This window comes from Pteronotus mesoamericanus, unplaced genomic scaffold, assembly GCF_021234165.1.
Source record: "Pteronotus mesoamericanus isolate MK-2021 breed Mesoamerican mustached bat unplaced genomic scaffold, CSHL_Meso_final contig_164, whole genome shotgun sequence".
Lineage (NCBI taxonomy): Eukaryota > Metazoa > Chordata > Mammalia > Chiroptera > Mormoopidae > Pteronotus > Pteronotus mesoamericanus.
The window spans coordinates 514499-536619 of NW_026555065.1; the positions used below are offsets into that span (position 1 = coordinate 514499).

General features: G+C 51.4%; 1 protein-coding gene across 1 annotated transcript in view; it reads right to left on the reverse strand.

The window, feature by feature from the left end:
• PAQR5 (progestin and adipoQ receptor family member 5) overlaps positions 1–20890 on the reverse strand; it is a 67509-nt gene extending 46619 nt beyond the window's left edge. Inside the window, exon 1 of the mRNA XM_054565673.1 lies at positions 20846–20890. The gene's annotated coding sequence lies outside the window, so the exon portion shown is untranslated. The remainder of the gene's footprint in view (positions 1–20845) is intronic.
• Between the last annotated feature and the right edge of the window lie 1231 nt (positions 20891–22121).

A 22121-nucleotide genomic window follows, 5' to 3' on the forward strand; every position in this document is an offset into this window, starting at 1 on the left:
AGGAGGGACATCACAGTAGGGAGTCAGGAGAGACTTCTTGAAGGAATGCAACTTGAGCTGAGTCTTGAAGACTAAATGGGAGCACAGCAGCCGTGGACGGGAGAGGGCATTCTGAGCTAAGGGTACAGCAGGAACCAAGGCATAGAGGTCAGGAGAGCACCTAATTCTAGGAGCTGTCTGTTGTTCAGTGTGGGGGTGGTGGAGGGTGTGGAGTGATAGGTGGCCAGGGCGGTCTTGAAGAAGAGCCCAGATGAAGACTAAGGGGGGCTGGGGAGTTAGGATCGGGGATCTCAGGGATGGTGACAAGAGGGAGAAGGATAAGGAGAATTCTGAGGAGTGGAGGTCTGTCAATTTCAAATCCTGGCTCCATCATTTACTGTGTGCCTTTGACAGATTGCCTAATCTCTTAAACTTGAATGTTCTTATCAGTTAAATGAAGATAATGAAAGTATCAGTGGCTCTTGTGAGGATGAAACATCTTGGGATCTATCAGATAACAAGCACTCAATAAATGGTGGCTATTATCGCCGTTGCACCCCAAGCCATCTGAATTCTGCATTAATGCTACCTCACATTCTGTCTGCCTTTGGTTTGTAATTTTGCACGAAAACAGACTGTTCCCCTTTGGCTCTGACCCACCTCCCTGGCTGGAGCTATGACTAATGGGCACTCCGTGTGCTGCGGGAAAGGGTTGCCATGGCGACCTTCCAGCTTGGCTTTCGGATTCAGTGAGTGACCTGAACCTTTTCTTTGTTCCAGCTATCCCAGCTATTCTAGATATTTACTGTTAGGCAATCTGTGCACATTTGAAAAAGGCTGCACAATATTCTTTAGCACGTTGCAGAGAAAAATTGGAAACCATCCAAATTTCTGGCACTAGAGAGTCCGCTGGTTAGGTTATGGTACACCCATGCAAAATTGTACTGTGCGGCTATTAAAAATGTTATGGATCTGTGGTTACTGACAGGAAACGGTGTCGTGACATGTTGTTAAATGAAACGAGCAGGTTATGGAACAGCATAAATCTCGTAACACCATCTATATAAAACTGTGTTACATTTAACAGCTTGTATTTATGGACAGAAAAGTGTTTGGAAGGATGTTCCCTGAAGTGTGCACAGTGGTTCTCTTTAGATGGTAGTGGTTAGCTCTAGGAATTTGCTTTATTTTCTTCTTTCTATTTTTCTATAACACTAGTTTGCCTACAATGAGTATGTTGTTATTGTTGTTGTTGTTATTATTTAAGCAAAGCAACAATAATGAATGAGTCCTCTAATCTTTGGCCATTCTTAAAGAAACTAGCTGTGAGAGCAAACCCACAGCAAGTTTATACTGCAAATATCTGCATATCCATTGTAAGTAGTGGCATTTCTTCACATGCCTACCTGAGAAGCTTGTCGCCTCTGCCCTGCCTGCTGGCTTAAAGCAACAATAGCCTTGTAATCCTCCATTCAGAGTAACTGGGACCCAGGTCCTAAAGCCAAATAGCTCACACATTTTGGAAATGTGTGAGCTACCACCTTTCCCAAGCCAAAGGCCTAAGGGTACTACCCCTCTGTCATAACCACGGTGAAGGCAGAGGTGTGCAGGAGTGCCCTGCACTGGGAGCCCTGAAGGTCATCAGTCAGTGAATAGACAGATATTGAGCACGTTTGGTGTGCCAGGCTCCATGCTAGCCTTGGAGACACATGGGAATGGAGGTAAACGGAGGCCGCCCCCTCGGGACTCCTGGCCTGGTATATACAGGACTCGAGGAAGGGCTTAGAAATCCCATCTCCTCAGAGTTCCTGAAAGACCCTGCTCTCCTGACTCGGGGTCCATACTTCATGCTCCTACAGCAAAATTGGTGGGTCCTCTCCAGAAGGTCCCAGAAGGCCCCGCTCCTTAGCATATCCTCAAGCTTTCCATAGCCCACCCAGCCCCAGCCTCACTTCCCACCAGCCCTGCCATATGCCACACACCATCACTGCTCTCTGTCCTTGAACACAGAGAGCTTTCACACCTCCATGCTTTCGCACTTGCTGTTTACTCAGGTGAGACACCTCTTCCTCCACTTTCTCTTCTTGAAGAAATTCTACCCATTCATGCCTAAACTCATGCATCAGTTGCAAGGACTACCTCAGCCCATGTGCCAACTTCACAGTGTAATACCAGCGCCCTGGTTCCCCGCAGGTGAAGACTGGCCGAGTCTGTCTGGTTCGCTGGGCGCAGTGCTCCTGCTGAACGAGGGCCTGTTCGCGGAGCAGCTGAATGGCCTCTGCCACCCACCCCGCTCTGACCCCTAGAGGCAGTGTGTGGCCCGTTTCTGTAGACCTTCAACCCATGGGTGGCCAAGCTCTGTTCATGACTCTTGCACTTCAGTGCCACAAAATGGTGTATTTTGCTTGGTTCAAAATTTTTATTTCAGAATTTTTATGATCTGAAATCTCAAGCCAACTATAAAAAAAAAATGAATGTGCCAGACAATTGGGGAAATCTGAACACTGGCTATTTCATAAAAATGAGAATGATCAGTTCTTAAAGTGCGATAACAGCACTACGGTTACATTTTTTAAAGGGCCCTTTCATGTAGAGAAGTGTACTGAAGAAATTACAGAGGAAATGATAGGAGTCTTAAACCTGCTTCAACAGAATCTGCTTGGGAGAGGGACTGGTAGGTGAGGAGCGGTGTGAAGAAGGTTGGCCATGAGCTGATGTCGAGGCCAGGCATAGAAGCTCATTATAAGAATCTCTCAATTTTTGTATATATTTTTAAAAGGAGACCATCACAATGTCAAAAAAAAAAATACCCCTGAAATGTGAAATATGTCTTGAGTTCTTGACAGACATGGCAGTAGACAATGCAAAAGTCTGTTGCATGAATAATTATTACTCTATTCACAAACTTCCCTAACATATGAAATATCAACACAGTTTTAAAACTGATACAAGAAAGACTGCCTCAGAATCTCTGTATGAACAAGATGAAACTAAAGAACTTAAGCACAAACTGGAAATGCTTTAGAAATAAAAACTATGGCTCCTGATAAATAAAAGACTGCAGTTTCTGATTAAAAAAAAAAAAAAAAAAAAGTCAAACGGCCTTGTCAGCAGAAAATATTCAAAGATATCTCACAGATTTATCTTCTCATCATTCCCTTGCTGGTGTAGAGTGAGGAAAAGCTTTTCCTAGAAAAAGTACAGGAAAAAACATGCTTGTGGCATAATGATACTGCCAATGTCCTCGGAATTTAAGATTCTACTTTAAAAGGGATATAATAGTTCATCTTCAATTTTTCATGACTCAATTTGTTTTTTTGAAGTGTGTATATTTTAATGTTTTGAATACTTTGTTTTTGTTTATCTAATATATACCAGAATTATAGTGTCTATTTTCATAAATTTATATTTACTTGATATTCTAAACTGTTATATATTTTTGTATTTAAAAATTGTTTAATAATTGTTTTTACTGATGTAAATTTTTAAATACCTTTTTTCATAAATACAAAGATTTACTCTCGTACCATGTGATATACAGAGTAAGACGGTCCAGATTATTTGACTCCAGTATAACTATTTCTACACATCGCCAGAGCTGGACAGGTGGGTGTTGGGCATCCAGCCTAGGGTCCTCAACTCTGATGTACCTTAGAACCACCTGAGGAACCTTAGAACATACTGTATCCTCAGGCCCACTATAGCTCAGGTAAGTTAGGCTCTCCAAAGGTCAGGGAGGGAGGAGGAGCCCAGGGGACTGTAACTCACAGCCAGGGTTGAGACTGCTGGGAGTCTAGGCCAAGGTGAGGGCAGACCCTCCTCAGAGCGGGCCTGCCACTGAGCCCAGCAGCAGGAGGACTAGGGAGACTATGCGACGGTTTGCTGGCCTCCAGGGTGGTTACAGCGGGCAGGTCCCTCCCCCGAGGGTGGGAAAGGGTGAAGTCCCTGCCAGGTTGTTGGAGGGTGAATGCAGGCTCTGACTCTTGGGGTTCCCCTCCCCCAGCAGGGAAATGTCAGGCTGCTGGGGTAGGCACGATCTTATCTCCACCCCTGTCTCCACCTCCCGTCCCAAGCTTTTAACCTGATCAGGAACTTCAAGTCTGAGATAAGGCTGGCAGCCTGTGAGAGCCCAGACCACAGAAGGAGGAAAAGGAGGGGGACCCAGTGAAGATGGGGCAGCAGATACCTCCCCACATCCTGGGGATGCCGGCTTAGAAAGCTGGAGGAGGCCACGCAGTCCCTGAGGACAGAGCCAAGACCCCCAGATGGGAACCACAGAGGCCCTGCCCCCGACAGTGAGGGAGGGCTGCTCTACCCAGAAAATGTCCTGGTAGGGTCTGGGGTGCTGACTCCTGGGAAGGGGGCAAAGTTAGGGGTAGAGGTCGGGGCCTGGAAAAGCTCTCTATCAGTAGGTCCCCAACCCAACCACGTATCCATATCACTCCACAGTCTTACTGCAAACAGACCAACCAGGTGAGCCCCCCTCAGGCTTTCTGGATGAGAATCCAAAGGGGCAGCCTGGTTATCAAGCTCTCACGGTGACTCCCACACATGGCCCAGTTCTGGAACAGCTGCCCTGAGCTTCGGTGACTGTGCATCTTCCCGTGGCCTAGAATCTACTTGGCGGATGCGGTGCTCAGGGCCCAAGGTGCACAGAGCCACAGGAGCTAGGGACCTGAACCAGCAGGGAGGCGAAAAAGCTGGGTGCGGGGGGCACGGGAGCGGGGGCGGGGGGAAAATGGGAGTCTGGTAGTGACAGGTACCGAAGGGGGTGAGTGTCAGCTACAGTTCCATATCTCCGTGCTCCGTGCTCAGGTCCTTGGTGAGCGGAATAAGGAAACGCGGCTGCCCTCAAGGAGAATCCCATCTTTCTGAGGAGACAGACACACTTAGTAATAAAACCGCAAGGTGTCAACAGAAGGGAAGGACACAGACCTCTCTGAGAGGCCACCTGCCTTCTGGACGGGCCCACTGGGTGCTTCACAGGTGCCTTGAGCCTGAATCCCAAATCCTTATTTGACCCCCTCTGCTTCGAGGCGTCCTGACCCTCATTGCTCGTCTGCCTGGAAAATTCCACTTACCCTTCCGTGTACACCCAACCCGCACATCAGACTCCAGTGCCCCTCACCTCCCACCCGCCCCTGGGTCATCGGGAACTCCTACAGCACCCCTGCCGCACCTCAGGCTGCACGCATGCCCCTGGAGCACATCTCTCCCCCTCCTGGACCACAGGCTGGCACCCTGCTCACTGTGGGGTCCCAGGGCCCAAGCGTGGCGTCTGACACACTGTGAGTGATCAAACCCTTGCCCAGCATCCTGGAGGAGCGCAGAGAAGGGACCCAGAGCAAGGATGCTGGGGCAGTCAAGGGAAGGCTTCTGGAGGCGACAGCGCTTGAGGTGGACCCCAAAAGGCGGGGAAGACTTGCCTTGGCAGAGAGGAGGGGAAGGGGCCCGCATGGAGAGGAATTCTAGAGCAAAGGCCAGAGCGGAGAAGAGGGCTGGCAGAGGGTGAGCAGGGAGGCCTGCTGGTGCCAAACTCCGAGAGACAGCAGATGGGAGGGGCACAGGGAGCTGGCCAGGACACGGTGCCGCCTGGTGGGTCTGTCCCCCGGGCCAGGGTGTCCAGGGCAGCCTCCCTCTTCAGAGGACTGACACTCCTCAGAAGCTCTCCTTGGCAAAAATTAACCCGAACTTCCCCCCAGCAGGAATGGAGGGATTGGTAACTGATCAAATTACTGGGTGACCCATTTCACATAATTATTACCCAAAAAACACACCCTGCAGGTGAGGGGGAAATGGTCAGGGCAGAAGGAAGGTCATGTCGACCAGACAGGGGACTGGAATATGCCCTAACCTGCAGAGTAGAGGATACTTCAGAGAAGGACAGAAGGCCCAGGTGGGAATAGGTTTGACTGGCAAACAGCCCCACAGCCAATGAGGAGCTCAGACAGACGGAGCCTCCCTGCCATACAATCATGCCCATCGGTGGTGTGCGAATCTGGGCCCAGGGTCAGGGCAACCTGGTTTTGAGTCCTGAAGTCTCTCCAGGCCTCACTTTCTTCTGCTGCAAAATGGGGATGATGGTATTGATTTGGAATCCCATTTATGGAAGTCTATTCCAAGCCCTGTATGGGCATTTTACACTCTACTGAATTTTCACAAGATGCCTCTGGGCGAGCATGTTTATAATCCCCAGGGAGACTACCTCTTTCATCTGTCCGGAACATTAACAAGAACTTACGTGCGAGGGCTGGGGGCACAGTGGGTGTTCAACAGGGCACCTGCGCGATGATAAGAGGAAGGACCCTCCTCAGGCCTGCCACAGGCTCCACGGTAAACCGCGGACTGATTCTCCTTCCTCCTCGTGAGGATGGTATTTTTCCTGCTAACCTTGTGTCACAAGAAACACATTTCACATTTGAATGCAGCAGTGGATTAAGAGCCCCAGTGGCTGAAATGTGACACAAGGTCATTATTCTAGCATTATTAAGCACAGGCTTTTTTAAAGGGCTGGGGCAAATGCATTATTCAAAAACCCATGAAGAATGGGAATAATGGGTCCTTCAGAATCAGCCCCAAGAACATACAGCCAGAGCTTGGGAAGGTGGAAATAGTAACCCCTGCCTGCCTTCCATGCGCCCCTTGGGCTCCAGGCTGGTCCCCCCTGCACCTCCCCCTGCTCTGGGGTCCACCCAGACCCAAGAGGGCTGGCCCCAGAGGCAGTAGCGTGGGAGGGGTGGGTATTCTGGCTGAAGCTGTCTTGGTCATACCTTCCTGCCCCACAAAGGCCCAATAGTCACTGGTTATTGTGGAAAATGATTCATTTTTGTCCAGGGAGGGAAAACCAAACCTTATATGAAAAATGAGAAGGGGAAAAAAAAAACATTTTCATGCTTAAAACAGCCCTCCCAGATCTGTGTCCCTGTAGTGTCCCACAGAGCGCTGTGTTAGGGAGCACTGTGAAGGTGGAAACACGCTAGAATGGAGGTCTCTATTTCTTGGCTCCAGGAATGTCCCACTGTGCTTGGCATCTGTACCAGGAGGCGGAAAAGTGGTCACCTCAGTAGTATGAATCAAGGGCCACCCCCACACCTTGAAGCTGGAAATTTCACCATTACATATTCATTTCTTTGGGCCTTCAAGGAAGGGCCCTCAGGAACATGCTGGTACTTTCAATGAGAAGCGGGGATGTCATGATGATTCCCTGAAATTAGAGGAAGTTAGTTTCCTCTCATCTTTCATACAGGAGCCCAGATCTTCCTACCTGAGCAAAGTGCGTTCATTCCCACACTAACTGGCGGCAGCTGGCACTGCGGGAAGTCAGTCAGAATAGGTGAAGCGGAGGGGAGGGAAGCCCACTGTGTTAGGGTGCGTCATGAACAGTTTGTGGGAGGAGAGCACTGGGCAGGGAGTCCAAAGACCTGGCTCAAGTCTGACTGAGCAGTCCCTGAGAGGCCCAAGCGAGTGCACAAGCTACACGACCTTCCTGTGCCTCAGTTTCCCCACCCCAGCCTGAGAAAATGGAGATGGCAATAGCTGCCCAGCACCCACAGGCACTCATAAACAATGCTGAAGGCATGGCTGGGCCCCGCCAGGTGTGAGAAACCCTTTAGCTCACCCAGAGCAGGAATCACTTAACCCTCGAGAGACCCAGGTCAGCTCTGTCTTCCTCACTCCGATGGGACACTGGGTCTAAAACAAGCGGGGAGCCCAGACAAAGCCGCCTTTGATGGAATAAGGCCCACTTTATCAGGAGAGGAGCCTTCCCTTTGAAAGTCAAACCTGAAGCCTTCAGATAACGAGGGGCGTTCACAGAGCACCCAGGCAGCTGGGCGGAGGCCAGCCAGAGGCGGAGTCCCTTCCCCGCCCGCCCGGGCCTGCAAGAGCTTGACCCCTGGAATTAACTTCTTTAGCCTTCTCTTCTGCTCATTTCAGGCCCTGAAGGAAATCTTGAGGATGACAAGCAAAGACTTGATTGTTTGGAGGAGCCTTAAAGGCACCTAAAAGACAAAACTGATGCTTCCAGAAGAGAAGCCAGGTGGGAAGCTGAGGCCCAGGGCCGTCGGGCAGCTTGCTCAGGCTCCCAGGCGGGCTGGGCCTAGGGTAAGTCCCGATGCCCCCACTCTTCAAAAGCAACATTCCATTCTCTGGGCATCTGTGGGACTTGGAGGAACTGTCCCTGGGAGGATGGTGAGGACTAAACCCAAGCAGGCTGGGAAGGAGGGCGGAGGCAGTAGAGGCAGCCACGTTCCCTTCCTCCGCCTCCTCCCCCCAACCTCATGGTTAAGCCAAATTTTCATCCTCCTTCACACAATTTCCTTTTTGTTGATCACTTAATTTTTTTTTAACCCATCGGTCAGGTTCCAGAGAGGATGTATACCAAAAACATTCAAGAAATAAAGTCTTGAGGCCCCATATTTCAGAAGTAGAAGCCCTCCCCTCTTGGCGCACTTCTCACGGCTGCTGCTCCCCACCCCCACCCACCCGCCTTTCACAAGGACACTCTCAGAAGAGCAGTACGGAGCCCTGATCTAGGGAAACACGTGTTCCCTGCCCTGGGGACAGCAGAGGGACCCTTCAGGAGGCAAAAAACCCCCAGTGGAAGTTTCCAAAGCCTCACAGTCCCTCGGAGAGAAGCAAGGCCACTGGGTCCAACCTCTCCCATCTAGCTCGGGGGTGGGGGGGCCCTCCACTCCGGAACTCCCGGCCTAGCCAGCCGCGATCTCCCCGATGGCAGAGCCCCCAGGTACTCCACCGCCTCCGTTCTAGAGGCTCACATGGCTCAAGCGTTGCCCCAGGGTGACCATCGTCCTCCTCCTGTCACTAGGAGGCCCGATGCTCAATCTCCCCTAGAGACATCTGGCCAGGGGAACGCCTGAAACAAGGGACCTCCTCACTGGACCTCATTTCTCCTCCCCTCCCCTCCCCTTCACCACCTGTTCCAGACCCACTGTCTGCTTCGGTTCCTCCTCTTTCAAGAAGTCTTCTCTGCCAACCACGGCCCAGCTGGCCTCCCCTGCTGCCCTGCACTGGCACCTGGGGCTGCATTGGAGGGTCGCTCCTCACTGTCTTCCCTGCCACAAACCTGTGAGACCCACAGCACCGGGCCCAAGTCAGAGATCATAAGAAATGGGTAAGCACTTGCTGAGTGTGAGAATATTTCCCCCCAAATTCCACTCTCAAGAAGGTAAATAACTCTCCAGGCAACAATAAAAATAACAAGGTAGCATGAGTCATTGCCAATTGTGTTCATGCGTTTGTGAACTTTTGGTGGATTTATTGACTTACAGCACATAGGACTGGAATCTAGGCCAATATTATTAGAATAGGCAAATTCTCTCCTGGCTCCCAAAAAGATTCTGTTCTGATCACTGACGTCTCCCAACATACACCCCTGTGCCTTCTGGCCTGTGGTCTTGTACTTCCCCCTGAGGCCTTGCCTCATCTCCAGCCCCATTCCTCTAGGAAGCCTGCCCCAAGAGCAGCTTATTCAACCACCCACACTGTGATAGTTCAGGAGCTTGGCTGAGACCTGAGGTTTACTGACCCTCATACTCTGTGCCTGTGCAAGGGTCGCTGATGTCTCAATTGTACCTGCAGGATTTTAATTCATGGAGTTGACTGAATGACGCCTGGAGAGGCTAATGCCATTGAAAGAAGAACTTACTACTTATGTACAGTTCTCACAGGAAGGGGATGCATCACACCGCACAGGCGCACAAGGGGCCGGTGCGGGGGCACTAGGTTTTAGTTAAGAGGCAGAAGTAAGAGGGAAGGAAGGCCTAGGCCAGATGTTACTAGGTTTCCATAGAAAAGGCAAGGCAGGCAGGTTACACAGCTCAGGACCGGCTCATTTGAATACTTCCAGGGGCCTTTGGGGCACAGGAGCTGTCACGGGTTGTCTGGTACCTGCCGTGGGTTGGTTGAGGGCAGGGGAAATACTGGCTTGGTGTGCAAGAGTGAGATAAAGAGGTGGTTCAGAGCGTGGACTCTGAATCACAAGGGAGGTGTAAACAACTTTGGCCGTTAGTTTGGACCTGTGATTAATGGGTGCCAGACAGACAGAAGCAATGCAGACGTATAACTCCTATCCACTCACTTCCCCTCAACTAGCTCAGCTTCCAGGCTTCTTTAATCCAGTCACTCTCTTGCCAGTATAGTAATTCTCCTGCCCCTCAAACTGTCTGGTGCTTCCTTAACATAACCCCATCCCTGGGTGAGCTCAACTGTCAGCCTTCTCCCCCTCAGCTTGTGGCCACCAGCCCCCAGCATCAGCACGCTCTTCCCCTGCTTCTGCCTGTTACAACAGCAGAGGTGTTTCCCGGACTTTCCAGTCTGGAACGTACCCCCGTGCTTCCTCAGGGACCTGGTGGACCTCTCCCACCAGCATTCACAAGTCTTCAAAAAAAAAAAAAAAAAAAAAAAAAGTAGCAACAGCAAAAACTCCTTGATAAACTTGAGGGGAAACCACTTATAATTTATATTCTAAATGAAAGACTAAAGATCACCTCCCTTCCAATAAGGGAAAAAAAAAAGGCCAAGAGCCTGATAGAAAATGACAGAAAACATATGCATAGGTAGTTCATAGTAAAGGAAACAGAAATGGATCTTATGTCTGCCAAAGCATGTTCAACTTGATTCACAGCAAGAAAAATGCAAATTAAAATTATATTGAGAAATCATTTTTGTCTTCCAGACAGGCAAATATCAGTAAGTTTGGTAACACTGTATGCCAGAGGGTGTGGAAAAATGAGCATCCTCAGACAAGGCTGGTAGGGTTACACATTCTTAGCAATTCTTTGGAGAGCAATTTACTGATATCTTTCAAAATACAAATTTAAATAATTCAGACCCATCAATTCTACTTCTGGGACCTTATTCCACATGCATCTACCTACATTGCAAAATAACTAAAGCACAGGTAGTACAATGGGATGTTGTTTTTGATGTCCAAAAAATAGGAGACAGGTTAAATTATATGCTATCCATGTTCTAGGGGAATATTATATAGCTGTAAACAAGAATGAAGAAGCTATGCACTGATCTGGAAGCATCTCAAGGTAGCTAACTGGGAAGAGAACGAATCAGGGGCAGGAGGCCACATGCAGCGCACTACCATGAGAGGGCAAGACTCAATCTACACATTTACCAATTCATGCATGAAGTACCCCTGGAAGAATCTGGATGAAACTCGTGAAGTTGCCTCTCAAGGGGAGGTGGAATTGGGAGGCCAAGGGAAATGGGGGTGAAGACTTTTCACATTAAAATCTCTACTGTTTTTGAATTCTGAACCATGTACATTTCTTTTCTAAGGAAAAAAGAAAAAGTGTGTGTTCTGGGGGAGGGAAGAGGGCATCCAAGATTAAAAAAATGAAACAAAACCCTCTCTGACCCACTTCCCTTCCTGGCATCCAGCTTCCCTCTTGCCCTATTCCTCAGCTACCTTTGTCTGATCTCCCTCATGGCATTTACTGGTCTCTAAGTCCAGTGGCTGCTTCCCAGTCCTCATCTTACTTGAAGAGCTGGAGCTCCCAAGACATCACAGCGGGCCAGGCCCTGTCCCTCGGACACTCTTCCGGGGGACCACACAATCTGGGTTCCTCTGCTTGTTCTCTGGGACTCCTCCGATCTCTGCAAGCTCATCCTCACTCTCCAGGATGCCCCTGGAGCTCACTCCTAGGCCTCCCGTCTTCCCTTCCTGATCCACATGTGCTCACGGCTCCTCCACCCGGGGGCTTCACTCACCTTCTATGTGCAGGTCACTCACAAATCCACAGCTCTAGCCAGACCTCGTTTCTCAGCTCAAGGCCCTGTCTGGGTGTCTCCCAGGGATCTCCAACCCGACATAATCAAAATGTAACTCACCAGCTTCCAGCCCGTTGCACCTTGCACCCCTGGGAGGCCTCCTTGCCTGTGTTCCTGTTAGAGTGCCCCCTGTCTGCCCACTTTCCCCCTCCGCCACCGCTCACCTACTGAGCGCCTCCTCAGGGGCCCCACCCACTCCCCCGGCTCTTTCCTGTCTCAGGGCCTTTGCACACAGCTGTGCCCTGAACACTCTCCTCCACTCTCCACATCAGCTTTATCTTAATGCTTATCTGTCTTCTAAAAAATCAGATGAACATCATTGACTCAAGAGACTTTCCCTAAACTTCTAGACCAGTGGATCTCCACTGAGGATGCCTTTGCCCCCAGGGAACATTTGACAATGTCTGGAGACACTGTTTGCACAGCGGGCGTGGACCTGTCTGTGGCTACTAGCATTTAGCAGGTAGAAGCCAGGGATGTTACTAAACATCCTATAATGCACAGGATACCCCACAGCAAAGAATGGCCTGACCCAAAATGTCCACAGTGCAGCGGTGAGAAGCACTGACCTAGACTAAATTATGTCCCCTGACACACTTTTCTAACATGCTATTTCTCTTGTATATCACTTATCATGATCGTGATTAAATATTTAACTGTGCAAAGGTACTGGCCAAGTTCCATTTTCTAAGCTTTATGGGGTAAATAAGTGGATTAAAGTCACTGGCTCATGTTTTTCTCTCTCCATCCTCTAATGACTAGCCTCACACTTAGAACCTTGACCTTGGCAGTGAAAAGGTATGGGCTGACGTGAGATGCTCAAGGCAGGGGCTGATCTGTCCTGAGCAGGTGCCGCCCTGGGTCCTGGCCTCCAGCTCCACAGGGTCCTCTGCTGGCCGGCAGCAGTCCTTACCTTGCCCTTGACCAGCTTTCCTCTCTGTGCTGCAGCACTTAGCTCTACACAGACACCCCACAAACCCTCCTCTCCACGCAGGTGGTTCCAGGGCCCCTCCAAACGAACTGGGCCCGAGCCTACTGCCTCATCATTTTGTCAGACTGGCCGCTCCTCCTGTTAGTTTATCCCCCATTCACCCAGCCGCCAAGCCCGAAACCTGGGCGCCCCTGTGTGGCACATCCGCCCTTTGGACCTGCTCCCTCCGTCCACCCCAGTGACATGGCTTCAGTGTTATCCAGTTTTCTCCCACTTGGTTCTTGCCTTAAGCCTCTTTGCCCCCCGGTCCACCTGTGACATCACTCTCAGCCATGTCCTCCTAAGGTTGCAAATGGCACATATAACTTCCTGATTAAAAAAAACTCTTCGACGCTTCTCACTGCCTACCGCGTGGCGGCCAAGTTCCCAAGCCCGGCCCAAGACCCTTCATACTCTCCCCTCCAAGGCCTCATCACCAGTCACACCCCTGCTTCAGTCCCAAGCACCGTGCCACCAGCGTCATGCCACAGTTTGGGCCCTCCCTTCTCCCTTCTTTCCTGTCCTCTTAACACCCTCCCCCTTTCTCTTCCCTTCCCCATCCTCTACTTAGATCCCTGGAGACCCCATGTTCATCCTGAAAGTCTAGTTCAAACACTTCTTCCTCAACAGCGTGGTGGATCCTCAAAGACTTAAACATAGACTACCATAGGATCTGTGTTTCCACTGCTAGCTCTATGCCCCAAAGAGTTAAAAGCAGGGACTCATAGAGGTATTTGCACACAAATGTTCATAGCAGCGCTACTCACACAGCCAGGAGGTGGAAGCAACCCAAGTGTCTACCGACAGAGGAGCAGAGGAGAGGGAGGGGAACTGGAGGAAAGATGGTAAAGGGATTAACCAAAGAACATTTACGCTTGACTCCTGGACAGCGACCTGGGGATTGGCTGAGGGAGGGCGAGGGTAGGGCTGGGTGAAGGCGGGAAAAGCAGAAAAAAAGCGGAAACAACTATAATAGCATAAAAATTAAAAAATATAATAAAATTTTTTAAAAAGTGTGCAAAAAAAAAAAAAAAGTGTGGTCTATCCACATAATGGAAGATTATTCAGCCTTAAAAAGGAAGGTCATTGTGATACACACTACAATGCAGATGAACCTTAAAACATGATGCTAAGTGAAGGAAGCCAGGCACTAAAGGTCACACGTTGTATGATTCTACTTACATGAGGTACCTAGAGAAGTCAAATTCATGGAGACGGAGAAGAATGCTGGTCGCTAGGGACTTGGGGGAGAAAGGCAGGGGAGTTAGTGTTTAGAGTTTCAGTTTCGTAAAGTGACGAGTTCCACAGCTGGGTGGTGGCGATGGTTGTATAATGATGTGAATGTACTTAAAAACACTGAAGTGTATACTTTAAAATAATAAAAATAGTATATTTTATGTTATGTCTATTTTACCACAATTTTTTAAAAAAAGGCAAAAACAAAACCTAAACCCACTTCTTTGTGTTGAAAACCTCTACATGCTACCACCACCTCACCAAACCCCGTCCACGCACCCCAATTCCCTACAATGCGCCCTCGGTGGGTCTAGAGCAGTCTATAGTCCTTCAATGGGGACTCTAAGAATAAATAACCCAAATCAATCACTTTGGGTTAATACTACTCCAAATCTCACAGCCTGTTGTCCTGAGAACAGTGATTTATTGAATACTTCCAAGATTCATCGACAAATCCCTCCCACGCCTGGAAAAGATAAATCTTCACCCTTCCACTAAGCAACAGGGTCAGAAGGGGCTTCCGTGGACAAAGATAATAAACAGCTAACTTGGGAGGAATAAACAAAATAAAACCAGGGCTGGGTGGGGGCAAGCGTGCATGGCCCTTGTATCTAACATCGCCATGTTCTGTCCTCTTCCTTCTCTTCTAGGACAGAGAGTGAGGCCCATGGAGAAGCCGAGTCCTTTGAACACAGGGTTGATTAGTCACCAGCTGGAAGGCTGCTGACCTTAGTGCGTGGGCCGGCCACAGGCCTCCCCCCTGCCCCCTACCTTCTTATGTAACTAACCCAAGGTCTGGAAAGCAAAGAGAACTTGGTCTTGGCTCTCAGCAAGAGGCCCGGCAAGCCCAGAGCCTTCCCTTTCCTCACACCCCGCCCTCTAGGCCCTGGAGCCCCTACCCACAGAGTTATGCACAGTCCACGTTTATGAAACAGGGGCTGGCAGGAGACAACTGCATCCTGGGTCCTGAGAGTAATTCTTGGGAGGGAATTTAGACATCATCTAACTCAGTGGTTCCCAACCAGAGACAATTTTGCCCCCAGGGGACATCTGGCATTGTCTGGAGACATTTTTGGTTGTAAAGGAGGAAGTGAGAGGCGGTGAGCAGACATCTGTTGAGTAGAGGCAGGGATGCTGCCTCACGTCCGGCAGTGCTCAGGACAGCCCCACGACAGAGCCGCACCCAGTCCTCGATCTAAGCCAAGCTGTCTCTTTCACAGATGGGAAAACTGAGGCCCAGAAAGGGACAGAGCCAAAGTTAACTGAGTTAGTGTCAGAATTAGAATCCAAGGCTCCCACCAGCCACATCAGCCTTCAGCTCCCACGAGTGCACAGAACCCTGGCCCAGTTGGTTAAAGGCTTGATCCCAGTCAGGGCATATACCTAGGTTGTGGGTTCGATTCTCTGCTGGGGAGTGTATGGGAGGTAATCAATTGATGTTTCTCTCTCATTTCAATGTTTCTTTCTCTCCTCCTTTCCTCTCTCTCTAAAATCAAAGAACATATCCTTGGGCAAGGATTTAAAAAAAAAAAAGAGTGACCAACTCAAAGACCGGTGGCAAGTTGGTGGAGTGGCTGAATTTGGGACCACGTAATCTAGAAGCCCATGATGGCTAGGCTCTGTGCTTCTGGGGCTCCCAAACAACCACAGAGAAAGAGTGTCTTAAGGGTCTATAGTGTGTCTAGGCAAAATGCCTGTTTGAGCCCTGGCTGATGTGACTCAGTTGGCTGGAGCATCATCTTGTACCTGAACGGTTACGGTTTGATTCCCAGTCAGGACGCATGCTTGGGCTGAAGGTTCAATCCCTGATCCTTGGTCTGGGCAAGTACGATTCCCAGTATGGGTGAGGATGGGAGGCAACCAATCGATGTTTCTCTCTCTCCCTTCCTCTCTCCTTTCCTCTCTCTAAAGCAATGAAACAATGTCCTTGCATGAGAATTAAAAAAAAAAAAAAAATGCCTGTACGAGGCTTAGGAAAAAGTTGCCGCTCAAGTCCGCACAGAACATAGTAGGGGTGATCCCAGCCTGGTGTCAAAGCCAGAAGTAAGCACAACTCTTTAAGATAAACCTTGGCTTAGAGGACAGGGCATGTGTGGGAATTATACCTTAGATTACTGCTTTGGGGAACGCTGTCTTTTTTTCCTAGATGCCAAAAATGAATGTATCTCTGACACCTGTTGGCTCCTCACTGCCATCCTGCATAATTTTCCAGTAACATCTCAAGTCACCCTTGTCCTTTCCCCCAGGAGCCAACATCAGCCTTGGGCCAGACACTAGGGCACAGGGCCAGGCATCGAAGCTGACAGTGCAACCCCATTATTTATGAAGGACTGACTCACATCATGTCACAACAGCCGTACTTTTCCATCCACTGTTGCTGAAAGCCACCAGACTTGTAGTGATGGTGGTGATAAAGGGAAGGTCAGGGGACAGAAACGCATGAGCTATGTCTCAGACCAAGGCCTCAGCCTCTTCAGGGGAAGGGAACCCGGGGAGGGGGTGGCAAGGATTGGGACGGGAAACTTACAGTGGCTTCAGAGACAGAAGGAGTCACCATTACGAATTCATCTCTTCAGGCTAAGAATCATTATGGTTCCTGCCACCTGTCCTGTCCCCTTCCTCTCCTGTTTTTCCAACAAACTGATCAACTCCAACGAACCCTTCAAGGCCCAACTTCTGAGCCTCTTCCCCAAAACCAAGTCTCAGGTGCATCCCAACTCTTAACGTGGCCAGCCACAGTGACAGTGGAGAAGGATGTGGGGGTCAACAGCAGGGCTTGGGAAAACCAAAGCTCCCATGGATGTATTGTGTGGGCTTGCATGGGACCCGCTTCCCCTGTGAGGGGTGAGCCCACCGCCCTGGCCCCCAGGCCCTCTGGCCCATGGGCATGGGCAGCCTGGCTGACTGAGGCAGCATGGCATGGAAGCTAAGGCTGCAGGGTCCAGTGCCAGACTGTCCGGGCTAGTTCTGGTGCCCCCCTGGCCCTACGAGTGTCATCTTGGGCAAAGTTATACCTCCTTTCTGAGGCTCAGTTTCCCCATCGATAAAACGGAGATGATATAGTTTCAACCTCGTGGAGTAATTGTAAAGATTAACTAATACATGGAAAGTGCTTAGAACAGGGCCTAACACCCAGCGCACAGTTGGTGAAGGTTTTTACTCTTATTAAAAATGTAGCCCCCCAAGCAATCAGGAAAGACAGGGTCTATATTTCCTGGGAGCAGAGGAGGAGAGATGCCTCCAGGGACCCCGTCTGCTGTCTATGCTCCTGCGATAGTGTCCTCGGGAAGTCTCCTCGCCACCAGCCTCTTCCCCTCCGATCAACTCCACACGGCCCAGAGTTTTGCCTTAGAACACAGATCATATTCCTCTGCTGATACAAGGTTGGCTGAAAGAATGAGGGGGAGGGGAGGGAAAAGTTGCTTGATGTGTGTGGATGTGTCTCCCATATTTCCTATCCCATAGAAAGCTCCAGCTTCTACCCAGGCCTAGTTCTCGGACTTCCACCTCCACACCCTACACTCGAGCTTCTCCATCCTGCTTGTCTCTATACACAGTGTCTCAGACATTCAAGCTCCTGAGGCCCCCAAGGGAACCACCTTATCAGATTCCTAAGTGAGGCCTCAGAGCCCCAAGCCTTCCCAGGGCCTAGGGGAGAAGAATGTCCTCCCTCTCCCTGGCCCACATGTCTGGCTACACCTTCTCAGACAGGTTTGCTGTCCCTGGCCCAGGAGACATGAAGCTCCACCCTCGTCCCAGGACTGCGGGGACTTGGCTTTGGTCTTCCTGGGTTCTCCAGTGCCCTGGAGGACTTTAAAAGGAGACCTGGAGAGGGTGCAACTCTCACCACTAACAGGAACTGCCCACATTGGAGGGCAGCATGGGGAGGGTCCTTTTCAGAATGGGGGTCTGACCCGGAGCAACCCTCCCCTTCTCAAACCGCCCTGCGTGGGTGGCCTTCTGTTCAGCCCAGGAGCTGCACCTCTGGGTGACTGGAGGCAGCTGGCTAGAAGCACCCCTAGCAACCTGGCCAAGGCGACAGAGACCCAGCTTTGGATTCGCTGGAGTCCAATCAAGAAAAGCTCCAGTGCTGCCTCCAACACCACCCATCTCTGGACCTCCATCTCCCACCTGTACAATGACGCTGGGCAGGCTGGATGCACCACTTATTCAGCGTGTATCACCAGGCACCCACTACACACACCAGGCACTGCTCTGATCCCTGGGGCTAGAGCAGTGAATAAAACAGACAAAAAGCCCTGCCCACAAAGAGCTGATGTTCTTACACGGATGACAGACAATAAACAAGATTTTTTCTAAAAAGCGAAATATGCAGGATGTCACACGGTAATAAGAACTATGGAAAACAAAGCCAGAAGGGGTGTAGGGATATAACCTCTAAGGCTGATTGCAGCTGCAATCCTGAGTCTAAAGCTCCTGCTAAGGCCCAGGAGCCGGCCGTGGGGAACTGCGCAGGGGCAGCTGGGGGGTGGGGGGAGCACGCTGGTGCAGCTCACAGCGGCCTCCTCTAGGGAACAGAACTGGCCACCTCTGGGTGTCCTGATGTGTCCGTGGGCCAAAGCAGCCACTGGGTTCTGCTGAGGAGCCCAGGGGGTTATGGGTTCCTGGCAGGGCCTCGGTCTCCAGGGCACAGCCACGGAAAATCTTCTAGGGCCCTCTTCCGTAGCCACCCCACTGGACCCTGGCTTTGGATAAACAAGAAGACAATGACCACTGCCACCTGAAGCGGCTCTCACACCACTCTTGTCCCTCCGCCCGGACCCTCTCTATGTGGTAGCCTGTCCCCTATCTCACATGGGGAGGGGGAAGAGGGATTAAAAACTCTCCCTTTTACTATGAATTTTAGCAATTTCTCATCCTGTAGAAGACTGTTTTTTGATGAATAAATACTTCCTGTGAACCTCCTGTGTGCTCAGGATGACGTCGGCTCTCTGAGGAATTCTAAGGCGCAGGGTCACTTCCTAGAGGAAGCCGCAGCGCACCTGGGCAGTCAGGCTGGCACTCACACACATGAGGGGATGGCTGTGGTTGCTCTGAAGCTTGCGGGGCCCTTTGGGCCACTCACTCGCCCATAAAACCATGCACATTCTGTCGTCCCCATTTTACAGGTGAGGAGATGAAGGCCCAGAACACCAAGCTCTCTTCCCTCGGTCCATGGTTGCCCCATGGAGAGGTAATGAGAGAGAGGAGGCAATGAAGATCAACATTTCCAAATAAGATTTTCTGGAGGGACAGGTAAGGCTTGGGTGTAGGTGGGACAACAGTCCTCTGCCTCCAACCCAGGGCAGGCCACGCTGGGCTTGTAGCCCAGCTTCCTCCACTCCCCGCCCCCCCCCCCCCCCCCGACAAAAAGTGGACTGGGGGTAAAGAAAAAGCCTGTCTGGGAGACTACATGGGACTGCGGATGTGCGCACGGTTTAAAAAAATGCCAAAATGCCTCCAAGTGGGTAAGGATGTCAAAGGCCTTTGGTGGTGGTGGCCCCTTTCTGGCCCAGCTTTTCAGAGTGCCCTTTCTTCTGCTCACCAAGGGCAGGGAGCAGTCAGCTGGGAAAGAACTGCTGCTGTTTCAGGTTAATTCATTCAGCTCTTGTTGAGCACCTTTGTTCCAGGTACTCTGGCTGCAACCGGAAACAAAACAGGGCCCTGCCCTCCTGCAGTTCTTAGCTGAGCAAGGAGCAGACTCTCTTGGATGAGCTTCCTAGCCAGATTTTAATTCTTCTTGGAGGTCCCCTTTCCTGGCTTACCCCTGCCAGGGGAGGAACCTCAAGGGAGAGAGAGAAGAAACATACCCCTGCTGAGTTGGGGGCCCAGCAAAAATGTCCAGAAGCAACCATCTGGCTCTAGGAGACTGTGGTTTGCGGTCCACGGCCACCACTTTTCAAGACCAAACTGTTTAACTTCTTTTTCCTCATCTGCCAATGGAATAAGACCTCCTTAGGGCACTGGTTTCTTGCTGGGGGTAAAATGAATCAGAGATGTGTCCTTGGTAGTTCCTCTCTGATCCACTGACCTTCCCCAACCTGTTCTCTCTGGTTCTGCGTGCAAAGGGGCATCTTTCACCCCCTGCTCCACCCTGAGCCCCCTTACACTCTTGGCTGAAGGAAGCCCATTCTGCTCCAATCAGCAAGGATTATTGAGCCCTAGGTCTATGTCCCTGCGGCGCCCCAGGCCACCCTTTCTCCTGGCTCATCTCTCTGGGGCTTGGAAAGGACTAGGGGAGCCAAGGATGCCCAGCCAGGGCTGTGGCCTGCCACAAGACAGGACAGAAGCCAGGACACACCTGGGCTGGACACCCACTTTCAACGGCGCCCAAACGGACCTCCCTGGCCTAAGGGCTGCCACCTCACCCACACCTCTGCTCGCTCAGCCAAGTGTCCTAGCGTGTATTCGGCCCCAGGAGGAGGGAAGCGTAAATGTAAACACCCTTTAAGACATCACCAACTCTTCAGTCCCCATCCCAAATTTTTTTCAAGGGATTGGGTAGTACGGGGAGGGCAGCAAAGGCTCTGAAGAGTGAGAGATCGGAAAAGTGAGAAGGCAAAACTCAACCTATTTCAGCGGGGACCCTGTGCACTCGCGGCAGCCGCCCTACCGTGGCCCCGGCTCCCCGCAGCAGGAGGCGGGCGGAGCGCGTGCGGGGAACCGGGCTGCATTTCCCTGACGCCCGGCGCGCAGCCGTCCGGCGCGAACTTTCGGAGACCCGCCCTCGGAGCGGCGGGCGGGCTCCAAGGGGGCTGCGGGAGGCCGCGGAGTTGGGTGCGTGTGGACAGGGAACAAGGAGGGCGCGTACGGGGACACGCGGAGGCACCGGCGAGGAGTCCCGCCCTCGGTTACCTGGGTTCCAAGGGTCACGGGCGTCCAGCAGAAAGGGCGCGTGGACCCGGGCGCTCCTCTGGGCGTAGCGACCCCTAGACACGCGGGCGCTGCACCTGGCCCGGCCGGTCCGCGCGCCTACCCCTCCGGTCCCGCCCGCGATCTCCTGCCGCGCGGGGCGGGGCGGGGAGGCCGGGGGAGGAGCCGCTGGCGGGGGGCACCCTCCCCTCTCGGGGCTCGCACTTAACAACCAGCCAGCCACTGACGCTGGACTCGGTGACCTCCAAAGGGTCGCCCCCACCACTCGCCAGGCTGAGGTGCGACCAAAACCCTGGGCCCAGGGGGTGCGCATAGGCCCCCTCACTCCGTAATCCTCTGCTCACCCCCACTTCAAGGGTGCAGGATCGGGAGCCTGCAGTCTCCTTGAGGGCCAGGCCCCTGAGCATGCCCTTCAGAAGAATGCGCGGGGTGGAGCACAGGGAAGAAAAAAAAAAGAAGAACAAAACAAAACTGGGTACCCGCAGCCACACCCCTCCTGTGCTGTTCTTCTCCAGTGGGAGAGGCTGCTGGCTGTTCTGGCCCTGTTGTCAGATACACCTGGCTCTCTTCGGAGTGGCCAAGAAGTCGGTCGAGGTGGTGAGGGAGGTGTTGCTTGGCTCCCCCTCACCCTGTCTCCCAGGTTTCTATTTCCCAGGTCTGGAAGGTGCTGGGCCTGGGCCTCTGCCACTCAGTGGACACAGAGATAAGAGCTGAAGGGACACAGAGGACAAAGAAACATTTGGTCCCTAAGACCTAGACTTTGTGGTTGCTCCCAGGTGCAGAAGGAACAGGTTGCAGCTACTTTCTGGCCCCCTCGACCCTGCCTTTCTGGAAAATCCACCCCTTAGACAAAACTCCCTGACTGAAGTGGGGTGGGGGGGTCATTTCCCCCTGGGGCCCCGGGCTGTCTGAGCTCCTTCTGCTCCCTGCCTTGCCTTGTTTGCTAAGTGCACAGGGAGTGGAAGGAGCACTGTATCTGGAGTCCAGAGGCCTCCATTCAGCTCTGGGAACTTGGACAAGTTTCTGTCCCTTTCTGGGCTTCAGTTTCCTATTTGCAGTGAGTGGGTTTCAACTGATTTTCTGTAAGGCCCTTTTTATGGATTCTGAATTGTGCTATGGGGCATATTGCTTTGCAAGTTTTTCTGTGGCTGCACATCTTGTAAAGGCATCTCTGTGTGTGCATTGTGTGTGTGACCCTCAGTTCAGATTAGCTTGTCCTTTCAGACTTAAATTCTTTTTTTAACTGAAGCATGTTTTA